At 41.8% G+C, this 22,877-nt stretch overlaps 2 long non-coding RNA genes across 2 annotated transcripts in view; both read left to right on the plus strand.

The window, feature by feature from the left end:
* Positions 1 to 16,483, plus strand: part of LOC115300085 — a 40,239-nt gene extending 23,756 nt beyond the window's left edge. The window contains exons 3-5 of the long non-coding RNA XR_003912492.1: positions 4,420 to 4,581; positions 8,430 to 8,643; positions 16,154 to 16,483. This is a non-coding gene — a long non-coding RNA (uncharacterized LOC115300085). The remainder of the gene's footprint in view (positions 1 to 4,419; positions 4,582 to 8,429; positions 8,644 to 16,153) is intronic.
* An 820-nt stretch (positions 16,484 to 17,303) lies between these two features.
* Positions 17,304 to 20,154, plus strand: LOC115300378. The gene is made up of 3 exons (XR_003912627.1): positions 17,304 to 17,720; positions 19,256 to 19,320; positions 20,029 to 20,154. It is a non-coding gene; the product is annotated as an uncharacterized LOC115300378 (long non-coding RNA).
* The last annotated feature ends 2,723 nt before the right edge of the window (positions 20,155 to 22,877 follow it).

Genomic DNA, 22,877 nt, shown 5'->3' on the forward strand with positions numbered 1-22,877 from the left:
ATCAGATAGTAAAAATCTATTGAATATGGTCCTGGAGAAAAAATACACGTTTCCCCAAAGATCTGGATCTTGCTGTCACCTACCATGTTGCTACTATGTTTCCTGCTTGGGTTTGTTGCTTAAATGTTGTAGTTTTGAAATGTATGGGAGGAAGTGACCATCTGTGTTTTCTAGGGAGCAAATGGGTAGAATGCACTGGATGCCAATTGTCTTATTTGATTAGTTCTTCTGCCCTGGACTTTCTCATTCTAGAAAAACAGCACCACATCACCCCACCTTTGGTTAGCAAAGGGAGAACAATTTTATACAATATGACACTGTTACCTGGCTAATGTTTGATTAAGTCAGGACTGGATGGCTCAACCACTTTGGCTCAACCAAAGTGAATTCTCAGGATGTGGAGTCGAAACCAAAATATTCCAGTTAAGTTTGGCTGCTTGGTTGATCTAAAAAATTGCATATCTAAGATATGATATTGGTGACCATTTTTCTGCTATATGGACTGGAAAACAGAAAAGGTAGGAGGGACCTGAGGCTTAAGAACAGCACGTATATAAAGAAGGAGAATAGAAAGACCGAGAGAGAGTTTGGGCAAAGCTGCTGACTTTGGTTGATTTTCTGTTCCTAGAGGCTGTATCCTCATGGGAAAACTCCCCTTTTTGCACAAGCCAGTTTGATTGCAAACACAAAGTTGTATATTTATGATCAGGCCATACAATACTGTAGTTTCATTTTTATTATTAAACACAATAATTTAGCCAACTAGAAAGGCCAACAGATCCAAATCGAAAAAGGTTGCATTTCATTTTTGTTGGACATACTATGATTTATTTAACAAGTTCTCCTTGCCAGTGGATATTAAGAATTCCACTAGGTTCATTCCCATAAAGAACGACCTTGAACACACTTTTTAGAAAATACTTCCACAATTAGTTTTTTTCCATAAATCCTTCAAATCAGATTGCGGGGTCAAAAGATATGTTCATTCAAAATTGTTTACATTTGTCATACTTCCCTCTGGAGGAAAATGATATGCATTTACATCTTCATCAATAGTGATTGGGAGCTAGTGTTTCCCCCAAACTATTAGCAACATTAGATTTTGTAAACAGTTTCAGTGTTGGCAATCTGGTGGAAAAATCTCTCGGCTGATTTTCAACTTCTAATTTATTTGATCACGAGTGAAACTGAGCCTCCCATGTTTATTGTTGGTTTGCATTTCTTATTTTGTGAATTGCATCCCCATGACGTTTGACCACTTTTGATTTTCAGAATTCATATTTCATCATTGATTTATAATCAATCTTCACATGTTAGGACATTCACTCCCCATTATCTGTGTTGTAATTCCCACCTCCCTCCACCAAGTTGCATTTTATTTTACTTTTATTTCTGACCTTGTATACATATATACTGGAAGAGTGCAGGCATTTTTAAGGATTCCATAGCCAAACTTCTCCATATTTAATTCCCCCCCCAATATTCCTATTTATAAAAAGAAAAGCAGGGGGCCCTAGGTGACTCAGTCGGCTGAGCATCTGATTTCAGCTCAGGTCATGACCTCGTGGTTCATGGGTTCAAGCCCCGTGTCAGGCTCTGCACTAACAACACGGAGCCTGCTCGGGATTCTCTCTCTTCCTCTCTCTCTGCCCCTTCCCTGCTCGCAAGCTGTCTCTCTCTCAAAATAAATGAATAAACTTAAAAAGAAAAGAAAAGCAATAACTTTCACCCATATTTTATTCTGGGACTTTAATTTTCTTATTTTTAAACATTTGATACACCCTCGTTTCCGACTTTTTGGATTTTCCGCCCACAAACATTTGTTCCTCAGTCTCTGTAATTTCTTTGCGAAGCCTCCCCTTGTTCCACCTCCAGCTTCCTCACCTTGGCCAAGAACTCGTTATTTTTGTCCTACATTCCCCCAAGAGCTTTCCTAACTAGTCTCCCTGCTTCCAATCTGAGAACTCTCAAACTCAGTCCCAGATGTTGCTAGAGTAGTTTTTTTAACAAGCACTTCTGGGGGACTTCCAGGAAAGATTTCTATTTGAGAACAGCCATTTGATTTTTCTCTCTAAGATTTCCATGGAAAATACTAGCTTAAGCAGTTTAAACGGCTCTCTGATATTCAGAGTGCAGTTCCGGTCATATTTTTTAATTTCCCCAAATTAAGTTAAAAATCCTGCCAAGATCCCTTTCTTCAGAGAGAGAGGATGTTCGGTATAACCTTGTGTCAGATGTTCTGACTTAAGATGCGAAGCACTGTTAACCTTTTAAACAGCCTTCGGAGAAATAGTTTCTCTGAATTAGATAATAGTCTCTCTATGACGAAAACACTTACTGCTTCCCAAATACTTATGAACGCCTTCACATTTCCAAGCTTGTCTGTAGTTAGGTTTGAGCCATGTGACTGATTTTCATCAATAGGCTATGAGCAGATGTGAGGGGGACATGTCCAAGGAGAAGCTCCAAGAGCCAACATGTGGTTGTTCCGCTATATTATTTTCTTTTGCCACGAAACTGTTGTGGTTCAGATAGAGGTACTTGTTTCATCCTTTGAGCTGTGATGAAGATGTGGGCCAAAATTTCAGTGGACTCATAGTAAAAGAAGAGTAAGGAACAAATCAGACTTTTGGCATCATTTGCAAGCACGGCATAACTCAGGAGATCAGGTAGAAGCTTCAAGTCCTCCTGAGGCCAACTGCCAAATTGCTATCATGTCACTTTCACTATGTTCTAGGGATCAAAGAATCCACAGGCCAGCTCAGATTCAGTAGGGGGGGGTGTCAAAGAATTTGTGGCCATCATTCATCCGCCGCAATCTACTCTCTGGCCATAAATAAGTTCTTGAATGAAAAATGCTCATTCTAGTCCAAGACTGCCCACGCCTTATCCCATCACGGTGCTCATTCAAATTCCAGGAGATTATCATCTAGATCAAGTCCTGGTAGATGACTCTTTAGATGTGATACAGTTCCTTGAGTATCTCGTTCGTCTTCAGCTGAAGAGGATGAGCTAAGCCATCTTTCTCCCAATATACCTAACGTGCAATAGAAAGACAGACATAGGATAACTACAGCAGACACTGAAGGAAGGGGGATGGAATGCACACAGCAGTTGCTAGTCTATAGGAGTTCTAAAATCCAGCCAGAAGCATGTTGCTGGGCCCTTGGTTGGGGTCCAGTTTTGCCCCCTGGGAATGATTCTCCCTGACTCTTGGTGACATGCTCTGGAACCATTCCATCCCATGAAAAATAGAACAATTATGCCTTCTCAGCCTTCTTCCCATAGGAAGTTGGAGACCCATAATTGTATGCTCTTTCTGTCCCTTTTACAAGTTGCCAGTACTTATACCAATTTAATTCTCTTGATTATTATGTGAATTTCCTATTAATCTTTTTGGCTTCACTCCATTAGACAAAAATAACAGAGATTTTTTCATGAAAGACTCTCTCTGGCTTCCTTTTAGATTCTGAGTGCTATGAGACATCTCTCTTAAGATGTCTAGTTGAAAGAGTCTGTGAGGCATGCCCACAAATCTTTCTGAAGTATCAACCAAAAAATTCCAGTCTCATCCTTGAGATGATCTTTGCCCTTTGGCCATTTCTTATCTCCAAACCTTCTCACCATCTAGAGAGTCTGGGATTGAAAACTAGTTTTCTTTTTGAAGCTGTGGATTCTGACTCCCTTATATTTCCTCCCAATTCTTATTGAAATCGAAAACTGAAGAATTCTTTTTTGTTTCCTTAGGTCTTCTCTCTCTGTATTTTCATATATGTAACTCAACAAAATCAGCTGGCACTGTTGATATTCTTCCTGGAGATCTTCTTAGCCGAATCCATATGTTTTCTCCATATTTTCTGTTTTCCACATTACCTTAGGTAACATGCTGCCAATCTTTTCACTGTTAAGGATGCACATCCCCCTTTGCTCCAGTCTTGGATAAAAAGCTTCTTACTGAACCCTAAGATTTCATGAAAACTCCTCGAGATTCTTCCTTCTCTTGTCCACAACTCACGCTGAAGGACAGGGTCATGTATCTCTCTCTCTCTCTCTCTCTCTCTCTCTCTCTCTCTCTCTCTCTCTCTGTGTGTGTGTGTGTGTGTGTGTGTGTGTGTGTCTGTTTTAATAGCCGCACTCTACTCCAACTACCAGTTTATGATGTCATCATTTATTGTATTACAAACCGCTTTAAGACTTAGAGGCATGTAAGAACAATCCATTTGTTGTCCTGATAATTATTTGAGTTTGAGATTTAGTTAGGGTATAACAGGGACTATTATTATTTGTGTCTACTCTCCAATGCTTGGGAGCTCAGTGGGAGAGGCTCAGATGTCTGGAGATGGCTAGAATGGACTGATGGGGACCCTCCGTGGAAGGATAACTCCATCTTGGATTCTTTATGTCTGTCTTGCTCTGAAGCCAACTGCCATGTCATGAGACAGCCCTCCGGAGAGAGAAGCCATGTCAGAAGAATACTCAGCAGCCTGTGAAGGGTTCCATGTAGTAAGAAACTGAGGCTTGCTGCCAACTACATGAGTGACCTTGGTAATGGATATCTGAGGCCTGCACACAAGCATATGAGTGAGTATGGAAGTAGATTCTCCCTCAGTCAGATACTTACATGACCAGAGACATGGTTCACCCTCATTAGAGATACTGAGCCATAACTGCTCAGCAACTTCTGGAATCCTGACTGACAGAAACTGAGAGAAGTATGCGTTGTTTTAAGCACCTACATTTGGGGCAATTTGTTATACAGCAATAGATTGTTAATAATGTTATACCACTCATCTCTTAGCATAGTATCTTAGATGTGTGTGAGGCAAAACACTTTTCAGTTCATGGGTTCATGGATCAATGTCATGACTAAATGGGCCTTTGGGAGAGGAAGAATGTTTTGTGTGTGTCTAATGTGGAAAGAGGGCAAGTGAATATTCAGGAAAAGAGGGTGGATCATGGAACATGGTGTTCTATTTCACATTTGATCTTCCTTCCTCTGGGGGAGAATTAGCTTCTCTACCTCATTGATATGATGTAACATCCCTCCTCCCTCCTCCCTCCTCCTTGAGCAGGAGTGAGGTACGCCATTTTGAGCAGGAATTTTACTGTCTCCCTAACATTCCTCACTGTTATCTTTTTTCTTTGCCACAAGAGCAGCATATCCCAGATGAAGGTTGCTTCCTCAGCCTTGCCCCTGGAGAGAAATAAATGGACAATAGTTGACTCATAAATGGACATGTACTATGACCAGAAATCAATCTTTGTTGCTGTACACCAGTGAGATTCCAGGGTCTCTTGTTACTGTAGCATTACTTAACCTTTGCTGACTCATGCATTGACTCTCCAGTTCCCTCTTTTTCTGTGACAACAATCCAGAAGCTGCCTGCCTCCCATGAGTGCCCGTGTGACTGTGGGGACAAGAGCCCATGTAGACCTTCACCAGAGTTGTGACTGGGGCAATAAATCAACGTTTTCTCTATTAAACCTCTAAGATATGCCAATTATGCTTTTAAAAAATAAAACTTTTGCATAAATAAACCTATTCCATGAATACACACCTCATCTCCCTGAGCTTTGATCCTATCCTTATTTAAAATATTGATTATTTGCTCATCATAGATTTTCACATTGATGTTTTTAAAATATTGTGTTAAAATAATATTTCTCTTGGCTTACTGAGTTTTGGGGAGACACCCTTAAGTTTTAGACTGATGTGAATGTCTCACTAGCTTCACCTGGATCCTGGCCTCACCCTGAGGTGATGCACATGAATGCAGTTTTGTTCTTGAAGGCCACATGACCTTGACCTTATGTATTTGTAACCACAAAGTACAGAGCCCTGAGATGTCCGGGCCAGAGTATTACAGCACCATCAGAAGCATAAGGTCATGGGATTTTATAGATAGAAAGGATCCTAAAATAAAATATCCCAATTCTCTCTGCTAGAGAGAAGGAAATTAAAACTCAAAGGGATAACATAATTTGGCCAGAGTCACAAAGCTGATGAATTACAGATCTTGTACCCAAACTCATTATCTTTTGTCTCAAGTTTAGCATTCATTCTGCTATAATAAAAAAAAAAGCCAATTCTAGACCCCTTCTTCACAAAAAGAAATCATCTCCTTGTTAAATTTCATTTGGGTATTCTGGCAAAAAATGTTGAGAAATCATAAAAATCTGGAGTTCCTTTCCTGTAACTCCAGAGCACGATTTTACTCCAGTTTAGTCTATAAATTGACATGGATTATGAGGTTGTGTGGTATTTAGCTTTATGATAATTACCTATTTGAATAGCTGATAAGAGTTAATTTATCCTGAAGACAACTAGAAATAAAAGAATAATTGGGTTATAAAATTAAAGCAATAACATCTGCAGTTTCTACTACATTGAACATATTTGATGTAGAGAATATTTCAATTAGGCTTAAAAAACCTGTGAATGCTTTTTTTCCCTTAGATTCTTTCACAAAAGATAGAAAGGCATAGTACACCCCAAAAATAATCAAAATTAGGGAACTTGCCCAGCCTTTTGGTAGTTCACATTTGCCTAGAGAAAGTATATATACCCTTGGCTTCAGATGCTCTTCCATGAGCAATAATTGCTGTGGTAAAATAGACAGTCAGCCTTGTGTGAATTGAATTTAGTAGCATGACTGGGGGAGCTTCTGCATGATTCATTAATCATGCATTAATCTCTTTACCTAAAGTCACGGATTCTAATGCTGGCACTATTGATAACCTTCTGTGACCTTGGGTAAGTTCCTTGACCTCTCTGCATCTCAGCTTTCTTACCAATAGTCAGTCACTCATGACTTATTAATTAATTAATGACCTTCTTTGTTCCAGTCACCGTGATGAGCACTGGGGGGTGGAGGCAACGGAAAAGATGTAGTTCCTGATCTCAGGCAGCTTATGATAAAATATGGGCACCAACACTCTCCACATAAGACAAAATTTAATAAATCACACGTAAGTGGTGTATAAGAAAGAGATAAAAAGGAAGCATCACTTTCATTTAGAAGTAGTGGCCTACTGGCACTGGCGAGGCTGAGAGAAGTTGGCCCTGGGTGCAAGCAATTGTGGAAAACCCCAAAATAATAATAAAACCAACTCAAATCAATCTACTGTTTCTATCACTGTATGCTGGCAATGTTAAATTACATCAGGGATAAAATACTACTCTCCACTGGGGCTGACCATTCCCACCATCTAGAAGGTTGAAAAAAGGATTCAGAAAGGTAGTAGAAAAGAGAAGCTTGATCCTAAAGCAAAGCTAGGCTTTACTGGAGGAAACATGGGAAAACTTTCAAGGCAGGTATGGTGTAAAATTAGGTAGAGGCCAAATCGCAGAAAATTTGACCTCATTGTTTTATTTAAGTCTTGCTATATAAAAAGTATAGTATTGTAAATCCAATCATAATATGTGGAAGGAGTTCGTTGTTAACTCCTTAACCCATGCACATTCATTTTTAAGTGTGATTAATTACCTAGAAGAAGATGAAGTATGGTGTAAGGTGGAATGACTTGTCGTGGAGTGTTTTCAAGAATTGTTATACTTGGGGGTGCCTGGGCGGCTCAGTTGGTTAAGTGACCAACTTCAGCTCAGGTCATGATCTCATGGTTCATGAGTTCGAGCCCCACATCAGACTCTGTGTTCACAGCTTAGAGCCTGAAGCTTGCTTTGGATTCTCTGTCTCCCTCTCTCTCTTTGCCCCTCTCCTGTTCGCTCTCTCTCTCTCTCTCAAAAATAAATAAATAAACATTGGGAGAAAAAAAATCATTAGCCTTACTTTGACATGCAGAAATACAGATTGAAATTGTAAGAGAAAGGAAAACTTTTATGTGCGGGAAAGTCCCCTTGAGTAAAGAGGTAAGTCAAAACCTGGCACTTAATACCATAGACTCCTTTCTTTTGTTTTATTATTTCTAAAAAGTCCTTCGTTTATCAAGATAAGATAGTTGATTCAATGAGAAGTAGGCTGCCACTTCTAATGTGTTTGACTTAAGAGTTAAGGAGGTGAGTGTATATTCTGATATATCCATCTTAGAGCATTTGGACCAATGAAGGATAACAGGTTGGAGTTAAAAAGGGTGGTAGGCAGATCCCTGGTCATAGGAATGAATGTGTGTGCGTGTGCGTGTGCACGTGTATGCTTGTGCATGCATTATACTTGTTCAGCTTACTGCTTCACTCCTAGACTGGGTTTTGTGGCCTCCCTCTTGAAAAAGCTGCTGAAGTCAGTGGCCATAGTGAAGCCACGTCCCAAGAGGAATCAGTAGCTGACATCTTGTCTACCTCCAGCTATTACCATCTCAGTGCGCACCTTCAGCATTTAGACGAAGGAGGCAGCAGCAACTTTCTTCTTTGATCACCTCTGGGTTCCAAGAGACTGGAAGTAACGAGCACTTAATTTCTCTATTTGTTGCAGTTGGCTAGGAAGGACTGGGGAAGCCTGTTCACACTCTCTTCCTCCTTCGGCTGATGCAGGGACCATCTGGAGCAGATGCCAAGGAGCAGTGGCATATTCCGAAAAGCGTGAACAGTTTGGTGTGGCTGAAACACAGAATGCTGGAGCAGTAAGAGAATAAGAGTCCAGAGAGTAAGCTGGAGATGGGGGTCTGCAGGGAGAAAGAGAACTAGAGGTATATTTGTCATTCTAAGAGGTTTTGTTTGAATCTGTAGGCAGTGGGGGCCTTGGAACCTATCCACCAGGGGCTGGTGGGGAGATTCGCAGTGTTAACATGCTGGAATGTTAGAATCACCTTCCTGATGGTGAGATACATGACAAAGGGAGACGGCATGATTAACATTTTCGTCTTTGTTTTTAATTTTTTAAGTATATTTATTTATTTTGAGAAAGACAGAGACAGTGCGAGTGGGGTAAGGGCAGAGAGAGAGGGAGAGAGAGAGAGAATACCAAGCAGGCTCTGCACTGTCAGCGCAGAGCTTGATGCAGGGCTCCAACTCACAAAACCGCGAGATAATGGCCTGAGCCGGAACCAAGGTCAGACGCTTAACAGACTGAGCCACCCAGGCGCCCCATGACATTTAAGAAAATGACAGGCTGTCACCTCAGGTTTCACTACGGTATTGCCTAATGATAAGTGGAGGGTTGGTGATCTATTCCAATCCCTTGGGAGTGCAAGGGAAGTGTTTCTATTGCCAAAGCTTCTGGAATCCTGGAGAAGGCCACCCTAATGGTGGGCATACACATCCACTTTCGTGTGGATATAATTGCGACATATTTGGGTTCCGAGGGTTGGATTGGATTACTTGTCAAGAAAACTTTTAGATTCATTAAAGCCTACCCTTCCCTTCAATCTCTTCCCATTCAACTCCAATGACAGAGTTTATCATTTTTGGATGTAACACTCAGTAGTTTCCTTAGACAAAAGTGAAGCAGTCCAATTTCCCAGTCACTTACAATACCAAACACGCCTTTGGCCTTCCTGTCCTTGAGGGAGGGGATTGTGTGTCCCCGAAAAGGTGTGTTCATGGCTCTATTGGTGTTTGTGACCTGTGTGAGTTGTCATGTTTTCTTCTCCAACACAAAATCAAACTGGCTCATCTTATGAGTTTGTGGATGAAGAAATTACAGTGTCAGATTCATTACGTTGTATTTACCTTCCGAGGAGTTACCTTGTTGGCTAAATCCTGAGATCATTCAGTAGAGCCACTGCGGACTAGGATTTTGCCTGCTGTGTACACAGAACTTTTCCAAAATGACCTATAAACAAACACACAAACTATTTCTGTGTATGGTGTTGTGCCCCCCCATCTCTCCCTGCTCCCCAGAGTCTGTGCATGAAGGAGAGTACTGTCTTACAATGCAATAACTTTCCATGACACTTTATTATTCTAATAGCCATAAAATTACCAAATACTGCATCTTTTATTTTTATGCATGGTAGCTAGGGAAACAAATTCATGCGCACATCTTTCTTCAGAAAGCGAAACTGACTAAAAGGTCAGGGGTTTATTTTTTTATTTCAGTTTATTGCTGTTTCATTTGGAATTTATCCTGTTCACACTCTCCCTTTCTGACCCACAGCATCAAAATATAAAGATGTCCAATAGCCAGGACGGGGAAGAGATTCAGATGCATTAAATGGTGTGCAAGAAAGGGTGGGCATTTTTCAATGCCTCCATAGAGAGTTATTTTAACTTTTTTTTTTTTTGAGAGACAGAGAGACAGAGCATGAATGGGGGAGGAGCAGAGAGAGAGGGAGACATAGAATCGGAAGCAGGATCCAGGCTCTGAGCTGTCAGCACAGAGCCCAACCCGAACCCACAGACCACATGATCATGACCTGAGTCGAAGACGGACGCTTAACCAACTGAGCCACCCAGGCGCCCCCTCCATAAAGAGTTTTAACTCAATTTTTCCCTGCGAGGAAGGTTTGGGGATTCATACACTGTATGTTCCCAATTTTTAAAGTTTATTTATTTATTCTGAGAGAGAGAGAGAGCGAGAGAAAGAGGGAGCCAGGGAGGGTCAGAAAGTGAGAGGAAGAGAGAGAATCCCAAGCAGGCTCCACACTGTCAGTCTGAAGCCTGACACAGGGCTTGAACTCACAAACTGTGAGATCATGACCTGAGCTGAAACCAAGATTTGGGCTCTGAACCAACAGAGCCACCCAAGCACCCCTATGTTCCCATTTTAACAATGTTGATATCAGACTGAAATGGCGAGGATTCAAATTCACATAATCACTCTTTCAAGCCCCTAATGGATCTTTATTGACTATAAGCACATCCTGGACTCAATTAAACTTTTTAGCAGCATCTCTTTAACCCCTGAGCCATTTGACCTCGTTACTCTTGGTCACATACTCTTGTAACACTTCTGTGCTTTCATACCCAGAGACCTTCATATGCTCAGTTCCTTCTGCCTAAGACTCTCTTCAGCTTAGTCCTCAGAGCGAACCATAAACTCTGGATGGGCAGGGATCATGTACCTGAAGTGTAGATAGTAGACACTCAATAAATGTCTGTTTGCTGACTTCCTGACCCAGCACAGAAAAAATTATCTTTATGTCCTTCTTATAATTCTGTAAGTGTCCAGAAGGGTCTGCAGATAGTACTTTCTTTGAATCTTGGTATATTTGCAAATGCCTTTAATTTGCCTTTACATTTAGCCGAATATAAAATTACTGGATGGGATTCTTTTCCCTTGGCGCTGGAAGATTCTGTTGCCTTCTGGAATCAACTGTTGTGAATGAGGGAGTCAGCTAAGACTGTAATTGTCATTCCTTTGTGGATAATCTGTATTTCCTTTCCGGTAACCTAAATATTTTTTTTTCTTCATCTGTCTACATTTCAGTAGGATGTGCGCAGATGTGTTTTTATTTTCATTTATGCTGGATTTGCTGCAGCTCTCAGCAAATCTGGAAACTTCTCAGCCATTATCTTTGTACATGTCTCTGCTCTGCCACTTGCTTCATTCTACACTTTCAACATTCCTATTAGACATATTTTGGCGCCCATCAATTTATCTTCCATGTTTTTAAACTATGGCTTCATGAAAAAAAATTTTTTTTATGTCCCTATGATGCATTTTTGTTGAATTCGAAGTTATATCTTCCAATTCACTAATTCTTGCTAGTTATATCCATTCTGGAGTTTGTCTCATTACTGATTTAAAATTTTTAATGGCCATGTTTTTCATTTCCAACATTTCTAGCAGGCGTTTTTTAAATCTACATTTTGTAACTGCTTGTGAGCTCCTGGCTGGCTCAGTTGGTAGAACATGCAATTCTTGATCTCTGGGTTGTGAGTTCAAGCACCACATTGGGTGTAGAGATTACGTTTAAAAAAGTAATGCTTGTAACCCCCCAGAACTTTTTGTTTTATTTATCATTAGATTTTTGTTTTTTTCTCAGCTTTTATTTTGGAGATATAATTGACATATACCATTGTGTAAGCTGAAGGTGTAATGTGTTGATACTGTACATTTGTATGTTGCAATATGATTACTACTGTAGCATTTGGTAGCATCGCCATTACATCACCAAACTACCATTTCTTTCTTTTTTAAGTTCACTTATTTATTTTGAGAGAGAGAGAGAGAGCAGGGGAGGGTCAGAGATAGAGGGAGAAAAGAATCGCAAGCAGGCTCCGTGTTGTCAGTGCAGAGCCCAACATGGGGCTCAAACCTAGGAACCATGAGATCATGACCTGAGTTGAAGCTGGACGCTTAACCAACTGAGCCACCCCAAGGTGCCGTTTTTGTTTTTATTTGTGGCGAGAACATTTAATATTGACTCCTTTAGCAACATTCAAGTGTATAATACAGTATTATAATCAGTATGTTATACATTAGGTCCCCAGAACTTAGTAATCTTGCCATTGAAATTTGTACCCTATGATCCCCAACTTCCCACTGCCCAAACTTGGTTTTTTTTTTTTTTATTTTGTTCCAGCAGTGTGCTGGTCTTTCTCCTCTGAAAACCTGGACTTCCCCCAAAGGCTTTCTCATCTGAAGAGGATTATTTTAGAAAGTGTTTTCCTGGGGCTCCCAGAATGGCTGAGAGGGGCTGGAGCCAGTTCATGGACCACTGCAGGGTCCACAGCCAGGACCAAGGTCAGTCTGCCCACTTACCTGATGTACGGGCGGGTAAGACTCTTCCCAGGTTCCTTAGCATACGGTGCTGTATCTCACTCCTTTCTGAAAGTGCTTCTGTCCACGCTGGATGACGAATGTGTGGTGGTGGAGGACACACATGAGGAATGTCTTCTGTCATCGTGATGTTGGCTTCACCCTCCAGAACTTACCTATTTTCATGTTAACCTCAGATCATTCTAGTATTTTTATTATTGTCATTTTCGTGAATGATCATCCATTATGGGTTGTTCAGTGTTGATTCCATGGGGTTTCTTCCTTCACATTTGCTCCCACTGCATATTTTGTGATTGTGCTGTTGGCTCATCTTCAGTGAACATGTTTTCTTCCCTCCTGTTTTCCTCTGTCCTCACTCCTCCCTATTTGCCAGGTTTGCAGCTGGCTTTGCAGGACCCCCACCCCCCACCTCCACCGCAGCCCAAAACCCAGTTTTCTCATGTTGGATTAAGGCTGCTGTTGATCACGTTGTGCGGAGCCAGTGGGCTGCTCAGCCAAGTTTTCAGTAGAGGCTGTGTCTGGTCCCTCCTGCCTGCCTCATTATCCCATTGTAGTAAAATCTCAGCTTTCTTGCAGAAGTGGGAAAAGACTGTCTAGCTCCTAGGCTCACGCAGTCATCTTGGCTCTCGTCCCCTTCCCTTCGTGGGGAATGTTTAGTCTTCATTTTCTCGTAGGAGCCAAACTCCTGGCTGCCTTTTCTCTGTTCCAGCAGCCCGTTCACCACCTTGGGCTTCTGATCTATAGACCTGTGGTCCTCGGCAAGCTTTGAATTGGTGTGACACAGGACAGGAGGGAAGAACTTTGGTTCTGTGGTGAAAGGAAAGGTTAATTTCCCCCTCTCCTTCTCACAAGATATAAATAAGGAAGCCTGTGCTTCTGGTCATTCCAGGGAACTATCTTATTGTTACAAGGAATCATCTGGTGTGACCGTGAAGAAAGTTAATATTAGGACAACATGTCAAGTATAGGTACATATCTTTTTCATTTTTATTTTTTATATCTTATATACATGTCTCTTTTTGCTTATCACTCATCAGAGTTTATCTTTTGTTGCCCTATATTTAGAATAGCAGTAGAGTTTCAAGACAGGTAATTTCTAATTTTTTTTAATGTTTGTTTATTTTTGATAGAAGAGAGAGAGAAAAACAGAGCATGAATCAGGGAGGGGCAGAGAGAGAAGGAGACAGAGACTCCAAAGCAGACTCCAGGCTCCATGCTGTCAGCACAGAGCCCGATTCAGGGCTCAAACTCATGTGCCACTAGATCATGACCTGAGCCAAAGTCAGATGCTTAACCAACTAAGCCACCCTCAAGATGGGTACCTTCTAATTCTCCCTTGACCAGAATCAAGCTAGACTTTTTTTAAAAAGATTTTTAAAAATGTTATTTATTTATTTATTTTTGAGAGAGAGAGAGAGAGACAGCATGAGCAGGGGAGGGCCAGAAAGAGAGGGAGACACAAAATTCGAAGACAGGCTCCAGGCTCTGAGCTAACTGTCAGTACAGAGCCCGACGCGGGGCTGAAACCCACTAACGGTGAGATCATGATCTGAGCCAAAATCAGACGTTCAACCAACTGAGCCACCCAGGTGCCCCTAAACTAGACATTTTTAACTCTGCTGCCTGCAGTGAATTCAGTGGTGAACTATCTGGATTCCCCCTCAGGACTGAGCTTCATTCCCCAGCTTCCGGGAGTGTTGACCGGTGATCGTTCACAGCTGAGTCACTCTGCAGGAAGCTTCTTGGCAGAAGGGAGGTTCCTTGCCTCATATTATAACCTTTCCTCAGGACCAACTAAATTCCACTGGCTGCTCAAGTAGAGATACAGAGGCCTGAGCTCCTGGCTTTAATTTGGGACAAGGATAGAAGACCATCTCTCCTCCACACCTCCCTGTGGGGTAGGCCCAGGCCTTTGCCATCACTGCATTGCTCATATCCTCTTCCGTTTGTCAATTTGCTTCACTCACTGCCTTATGGGTATTAATTCTGAGAGCACCTCTCATGGACCTCCTGCTCACAAATTTCCATCTCAGTAGGCTGTGTCCTGGGGAATTTCTAAGACACCACCCCCTGGTGGGGAGCAACAGGTGTCCCTGGGAGCCCCGTCCAGCTGTCTCCTCAGAGGAGATATCTTGGAATGTCTGTGGAGTGAACACACAAATAAAAATGAAGTTGCCTGATTTTAACCGGCTCTGTTTTCCCAAGCTACATAACTTTTTGGATTTTACTATTAACATTTAGGCCTTCAGTGCCTGAGAAATTCATCTAGGTAAGATGCCACTCACTTACTTTGCAAGTCCCCATTTTAATTGAAGTTTAATGTCTCCTGATGGACCTGGTGGAGCTGACACTTCTGTAATACATTTGGAGATGAATGACTTGCACACACAGTATTAATGTGGGAGGAGGACGCAGACAGCAGCATGATCATGAACTGAGCATGGGTTGTAAATTGAGGTTTTGGCCATGGGAAAGAATGGCAGTGCTGGAGAACAGTAATCATAGGGACCCCTTTTCAAACACCACAGTGATGGGAACAGCATGGAAGCCTTGCCTCCCTTAAGGTCAACTTGAGGGGCACCTGTGTGGTTCAGTCAGTTGAGCATCCAGCTTTGGCTCAGGTCATGATCTCACGGTTCGTGGGTTCGAGCCCCACATCAGGCTCTGTGCTGACAGCTCAGAGCCTGGAGCCTGCTTTGGATTCTGTGTCTCCCTCTCTCTCTGACCCTCCCCTGCTTGCACTGTCTCTCTCTATCTCTCAAAAATAAATTAAAAAAAAAGCCAACTTGAAACCTTTGCTGGGCACTCTTTTCTCAGGACTGGAAATTAAGATCCTCTAGGCAGGGGCGCCTGAGTGGCTCAGTCAGTTGGGCTTCTGACTTTGGCTCAGGTCATGATCTCACAGTTTGTGGGTTCAAGCCCCACGTCAGGCTCTGTGCTGACAGTTCAGAGCCTGGAGCCTGCTTCGGATTCTGTGTCTCCCTCTCTCTCTCTGCCCCTCCTCACTTGTGCTCTGACTCTCCCCATCTCTCAGAAATAAATAAATATTAAAAATTTTTTTAAAAATCCTCCAGGAATCTTTCATCTTCAAGGGCATATAAAACTGCTCAGGCTTCCTATACAGTATAGAAAGGGTGATGGATGGGGGCACATATGGAGAAATTGTATAGTACGGTCACATGACATATTTCATAAATGTTGTCAGGTGCCTGAGGGCTCTCCATGGGGATATTTACATGGTACATTGTCATGTTGGCATTAATGAGAATGAAGACATAAGCATGTCTTAGATCATTGGCATGACCACCAATGGTGGGTGCTATTGTTTACCCATCCTGTGTCCTTTCTCCCACTCATCTTTTTCAAAGCCTCATCTTTTTTTCTTTTCCAGACATTCCCATCCTCCACTCAATCCATGTTCTAAAGACAGATCCTGGTTTCTTCATGCAAATCATGATAATCTTACTTCCCTTGCAAGTGTTTGTTTCAGAAACCCAGGTTTTAGTAAGCTAGCATTTCTTTGTGATTTATAGGGACAAGATTGCCAAGATGACCTTTTATTTTATGATGAAGACAAAGGATTTCCCCCCTCTCTAATTTACAAGATATAAAAATGGGAAACCATTTTCCCTAGTTGCCTCAAGATCAACTTCCTTGAAGGAAGGAAGGAAGGAAGCCATCTTAGGTAGATGCAGGAAACCACCTTGTCCCCACGATGGAAGCAAATATGAGTCAACATACAGAAAAAGAGCAGCCAACAAAATCTCAGAGTAATGGAAACAGAGCTCTGGTTTTACTTACTGTGGGCCTTGCTTAGCCTTGACTTAATGGTATGTGAGAAAATAAGTTTCCTTATTGTTTAAAAAGATTGAGCCAAGATGTCTTATTACTTACACATGAAAGCATCTTATTGGAAATACAAACTTATGATCAAATACTGTCTTTGCACGTGGTTTATAATTTCATTGGCACCAAGTAATCACTGGTGTCAATTACAGGCAGAAATTAAAGGTCTGGACAAGCAGATCATGCTGTCAGTGGATTGGCATTTCTGATGTCAAATGATAATAATGACCTCTGGTTGAAGTTGACTGCTTGACTCTATGAGTTTGTTCCCTCCCTCTACTAATATGCTCCATAAAAGATAGTATAGGAATAAAAATAATGTCTAAATGCTCAGTGATAAGAAGATGAAAAGAAAGCCCTTAGAAGGAAGAGTTCACCAAATCTCTGGAAAATGGACAAGATACAGATGACTGAAAAGTGAGGAAGCAGAGTCCAGAAAGTCACAGCCCAGCATATCTACAGAAAAAGATTCCAATGAAGAAGGAGACAGTGTGCCCTTCATGCATTCAAGGGCCTCGGCACTATGAAAAGAGGGTAGGATTACAATGTGGGGGGCACAAAACAAAGTGATTAGTCAAAAGTCTGTTTTTGAAACAGTCAAATGCACTTTGCCCTGGAGGACATAATTCTCTGAAGACAGGCTTCTATGCCAAGACTTTTCAAAAAAGAGTATTTTCTTCCAGAGATATTGGAAATCTTCAGAAGAATGTCCTTTATATTTTATCACTTAGGGGCTCACCAGGGAATGATCCACTCGTTCCCCAAACTGGTCTCACTTGGAGCAAATTGGCAAAATGAGCAAGGTCTGTCCATGCTATGAGACCGTCTTCAGGTTTAACTGACTTGTTCTTGAGCATGAATAGTCAATGGTCTTCTAATGGGAGACCCTCTAACATGAAAGTGAGACATTAAAGTGAATAAACACAAAATATGGTCCTGGAGGAAACAGACATCATGCAAAGAACAGGAGGGAACTGAAACTCTAGTTCACGTGTTTGAGAGATGTGAGAAAATGTTGCAACAGGAAACAAGAGGACAGCATGAAAATGGAATGAACGTCTACCAAGAAGTGCCTCCTAGATAGTAAAGATCTGTTTGTCAGAATAGAAAATAATTCCATAGAAAAGTTGGAAAATCAGATCGGGGGAGCCTCTGAGAAGAACAGGAAAACAAAGAGGTAGAAAATATGAGAAAAGAAAGGCAGAGGGTCAATGCAGGAGCATTCAACATCTGACCAAAAGACAAATGACAGGGGTAAGTATCAAAGAAGTAATGAGGAAACTTCTCCAGAACAGGAGGATTTCGCATTCGTATGGAAAATGTACACCTAGTTCCCAGAACAATGAATAAAACAAACACATATGTATCACATGACCACTAAATGTCAGAATATTAAGGTTAAAAAGCAAAAATGAGAGGGAAAAAAGTCCAAAATGAAAACAAAGGCAGCATCAAACTACCTATTAGCAACTCTAGATATTAGGAGCTCTTGACTTTCTGAGGGAAAATCGTATCATTTTACAATTCAATTCAGAACTAAAGTATCAATAAATAGGATAATAGCATAAAGACATTATTAGACATACAAAGCCCGAGAGGGACTCTCCAGGGAAATAAGAAGGATTCAGTAGAATCCTAAGTCTGGAGAGGTGAACAAAATTAAAAAAATGTCTAAAGTAATTAGTTCCAAAAAAATAGAACTCCAGGCAAAAAGTCATATGAGAAAGAACATTTAATCATAGCTATGGCTGTGTAGTGAACCACATTTAAACAGTCATAATAATGAAATCACTATTGATTTTCAATTTTCCAAATCAACCTACGGATAAAGCTTAGAGGACTAATTATCAGTAAGGAACAAAATGGAAGTATTGTAGATTTGACATGTAAAATAACAATTCAGAAGAACTCAGGAATTAGAAATAGGAACAGAACTGAAATCAGCACCTATATTCTCACATTAGGAGGTAAGAAGTCAAAATACAGTGTTTTGAGGGAAAGAAAAACACAACATTTAAAAAAATTTAGTTTAAAAATTAACCAACAAAATGACATAGTTTCACATCTGGTTCTTATATCGGCTAGATTATTTTGTCAGGAAGAAAAATAAAGATTCTCTTTTTTTGTGGTTGAAAGTTATTTTCATGAAAGAAGACTGTAGCTTCCGATATTATTATTAAATCAAGATTTTATTTGTCTTCATGCAAACAGCCACATATGACTTCAATTGTCACAGGCTAATGCAAAAATTAGCAAGATGAGCATAACGGATGAAGGATACTATTTAATCAAGGGGAGGAAAACCATCATCGTAGTGAGCTGCACAAAACTAAGTTAGTTCGTGCTAAATTGGAGGGATATGGCTAAAATAAAAGAATCTTGGCTGTAGTAATTTATATTCTGTTCACTTAATGGGTGCCGATTTCCCACAATATTAAACATATTACCCTTATATGAAATTAACACTAAAAATTGAATTTTATTAGTTTTGTGATGTTGCTCCATTCCATTTGCAGTATTTCTTGGTTGACTTGGCAGGTTTGTTAGCTCAGTGGTAAGTAAAAGTGGAAACCAAGTAAAGTTACTCTTCCTGACAAGGTGGGTTCTCGAACCAAAAGCCCCACTATTACCTAGTTGCCTAGACCCTCCCTATTCATAAAGTCATCCGTGGACCAGCAGCATTGGCATCCCCCTCCTGGGAGGGGAGGGTGGATTTTAAGAGATGCAGAAACTTGGGCCTTATTCCAGATCTACTGAATAAGAATCAGCATCTTTCACTAAATTTCCAGGTGATCCACATGTGCGTGAAGTCTGGAAGGCACTGACTCTGTCCTTTCTCTAGCACCACAAACAGGTACATCCATCCCTATGGAATCCCCACCCACTGTCTCCCAGACCATTTCAGCCCAGTCTGAACATCTGTCCTCTGAGGACAATCAGAGTTCAGGGGACCACGTGTGAGCGCTGCCATCTTGCTATGAGAACTCTCTATCAATGAGTGTGCCTGGAGGCCCATTTTTCAAGACTGGGTGGTACTTGTTTTCCTCTGCCCACATTCCTCCTCTGTAACAGAAGAGTAACATACTTTTCTCAGAAAGTTGTGAGACTTGCAGGAAATAATCCGTATAAAGCACTCGGTGCAGAGTAACATCTCAATAAATGTGGCTATAATTATTAGCTATTATCAAAGAGTCCCGGGTGAGAACATTCAGCAGGAAAGGCTTATATGTTAATGGTCTCCAGTCTCAGCTGTCATCAGGTTCATTTCCCTCATCAATAGCTCATTACTTGATTGTCAAGTCACAGACGCTATAAGCCACACACCATCACACCGAATAATAGCGATTATTGCAGTTCTCATGTGTAAAGCATTGCAGAGTCGGGCTCCCTGTCATCCCGAGAGGGGCCCGTCTGCTGGAGGCGGCGGTGGTGAGGTGCACAGCTGTGCTGTCTCTCACCTCCATAGTCCGGTTCGGTTTTGCTCTCAAGCTCCCAAGCTGTCCTGCCCTGCGTCCCGGGGTTTTCCAAAGCCAAAACAACTTTGCCTTTGTTTTTCTTGTAGTCATCCCTTACTGCACGACCTTCTCCTCAGGGAGTCAGGCATGCATCCAAGGGCCCGTGCTGGACTGCAAATCTCACATGCCGTGCTGGAAAGACCTTTATCTACCTTGCCTACTTCACCCCAAAGTGGAGCTTTGTAACTGAACCAAACCCTTTTCCTTACACCCTCGTCCTAAGATGATCCCTTTCCCAGGTGGGTTCTCAGGCCCTCAATCAGGCTTCCAGAAGACCTTCTCTATCATAACTGCAAACCTCCCTCCTCATCTTGCCTGAATCTCAGGAGTGACTGGGCTTCACATCCACTTGGGGGCCCTTTCACCCTTCAAATAGCCTGTGCTACCAAGCCTGGAAAAGTGACGACAAGGGGTCTTAATTTTGAAAGACCATCATGTGAAAGTGAAATTTGACATACACATTCCCAGGACCAATGGACAAGAAGTCATAAAAAGAAGGAAGACTACTACTCTGACCCTCTTAACTCCCCATGTGAGAGGGACTGTATGCTATGCCGCCTAATGTTGTCACATTCAATTCCCCAAACAAGTACTTATTTAACACATGAAACTGTGGCTCACACAGGCTAAGAAACAAAGCTGGGATGGGCTTCTATTTGTTTTACTCCCAAATTTGTATTCTTTCTATTTATGGCTTCATATTACAGAATTAGCCAATGGGAGGTACTAAGTTCTCTGTCACAGGGAGAATTCAAGCAGAGGCTAGAGGCTGGAAGGCCTGACCAACTGTCCCTGGGCCTGGAATGAAGCCAAAGGCACTCGAGGATTAGAGCCTCAGACAATCCCTAGAGCAACACCACAAAGCAGTCAATCTAGGAGAAGATGATCAATTCCAAACACGGCAAAGGAATAAGAAAGTACCAAAATATAAAGCTAAAAGTATCCAGAAGTCCAGCAAGTTGGTCTATCAAAAGGTGCCAAAATCAAGAGTCCAATGCTGAATGGACTGAGCCCCCAGGCATCCCCCAAAGAGGGGTTTATTGGAAGTATATTTGATATTCGTGGCATTGGTGGGAAGGCTTACGAAGTATGATACAAATTTAGGTAAGCACCAAAAAGTTTCTGTAGATAGAACTATGAACTATTCTGGAAGTCCAAGAATCAGAGACTCCCCCTGCATCTCACGAAGGTGCCAAGCTGGAATAGAGGGGTCCAATCAATTTTAGCATTTGTATCATTCTGTATAAGGTCCTAATCCAGAGAGGAAGCCCAACAGTTAGCCTAGCTTATGTCAAGGGAAGCAGGATTGGACCCTAGCCTTTAAACTCCACTAGGTCAGAAGTGAGAAGACACTATTAATTATCAATGTTTTTAGCACCAAGGCCAGTGTTTGAAACAAAGTAGAGGCTCTGTGAATACGTGTGAAATGAACCAACGAAAGAATGACAGAATATTCCCAGTCTTGGACTAGGGTAATATAGAGCATCTGGAAAAATTGTCCTTAAGCCCAACGCCAGTGGAGAAGAGGTAATTTTCCAGAAGGAAATCAGGGTGGTAATATCAAGAGAGAATTGAATGGTGCTGGGCTCCCAACAGAGAGGGGAATGTAGACAGATGCTTTTGATTTTCCAGCAAGGTTTATATAACAAACATGGAAAACTTCAAATCTCTTTCGGTCTTTCGCACTTCAACATAGTAGCAAGGAATCAGTTGAAATGCATCTAAATCCATCCTTGTTTTCCTACTTGTACAATAGCAGCCAGACTGAGTTGCTGTTGTTTGGTGACCTAAAGTCCTGAGTCCCTACTACCCTGGTTCTAATGAGGAAGGCCATATTCTGGTGCCAAACCTTGCCCCGAGTGAGTTCCCTGAGATGCAGGCACATCTCCTCCAAGAACATGCCATATGTGCAATTGGCTGTTCCAAGGAGAAGCAAATTTGCACATCCCACTCAAAGGGGAATGGCAAGGAGGGGTGTGAGGAGCCCCCAGATTTTCTGCTCTTCCTCTGAGGTACTTTAGGAAGGAACACATGACTCATTTCAAAGGATCAAGGGAAGAACACCACCTGGGAAGTGGGAAACGGTCAAGACGGCTCCGACACAGAAGCAGCTCTAGTGGTGATGATGAAACAATAGATCTTTCTTAAGTTGATCTGACTGACGCTTGCTATTACGACCCGACTCATTCATTTTGCCAGCTGGCCATACACAATTAAAAATTTTTTTTTAAATGTTTTATTTATTTTTGATCCAGAGAGAGACAGAGCATGAGAGAGGCAGGGTCAGAGAGAGAGAGGGAGACACAGAACTGGAAGCAGGCTCCAGGCTCTGAGCTAGCTGTCAGCACAGAACCCTATGTGGGGCTCGAACCCACGAACCTGAGATCTGACCTGAGCCGAAGTCAGAGGCTTGACCGACTGAGCCACCCGGGCCCCCCAAGGCCATATACAATTTAGCTCTTAATTATAAGTTGTCTTGTGAGGTCCTCAGAATGCTTAATGTGTGTGCGTCCTTTGGGCTCTGAGAAGCCTTTGGAACATTCTTTTCAACAAGAGTGCATTTGCTTTCCAGCCCCCATTTTATCTGTAAGCTGGAGACCTTTGTATATTTCTATTACTTGGTCTGGAAGCAAGGCTGCTGAGCACTGGGATGAACTTTTTTGGAGAAGTGAGAAGTGGGGGGCGCAGGGGTGGCTCAGTTGGTTAAGCATCTGACTCTCGATTTTGGTCTCCCTGTTCATGAGATGGAGTCTTGCATAGGGCTCTGCTCTGGCAGCCCAGGGCCTGCTTGGGATTTTCTTTCTCCCACTCTCTCTGTCCCTCTCACTCCAAATAAATAAATAAAACTTAGAAAAAAGAAAAAGAAGGGGGAACAGTGTATCAGCAGCCTGGGCAC

This window comes from Suricata suricatta, chromosome 8 (genome assembly GCF_006229205.1).
Source record: "Suricata suricatta isolate VVHF042 chromosome 8, meerkat_22Aug2017_6uvM2_HiC, whole genome shotgun sequence".
Taxonomy (NCBI): domain Eukaryota; kingdom Metazoa; phylum Chordata; class Mammalia; order Carnivora; family Herpestidae; genus Suricata; species Suricata suricatta.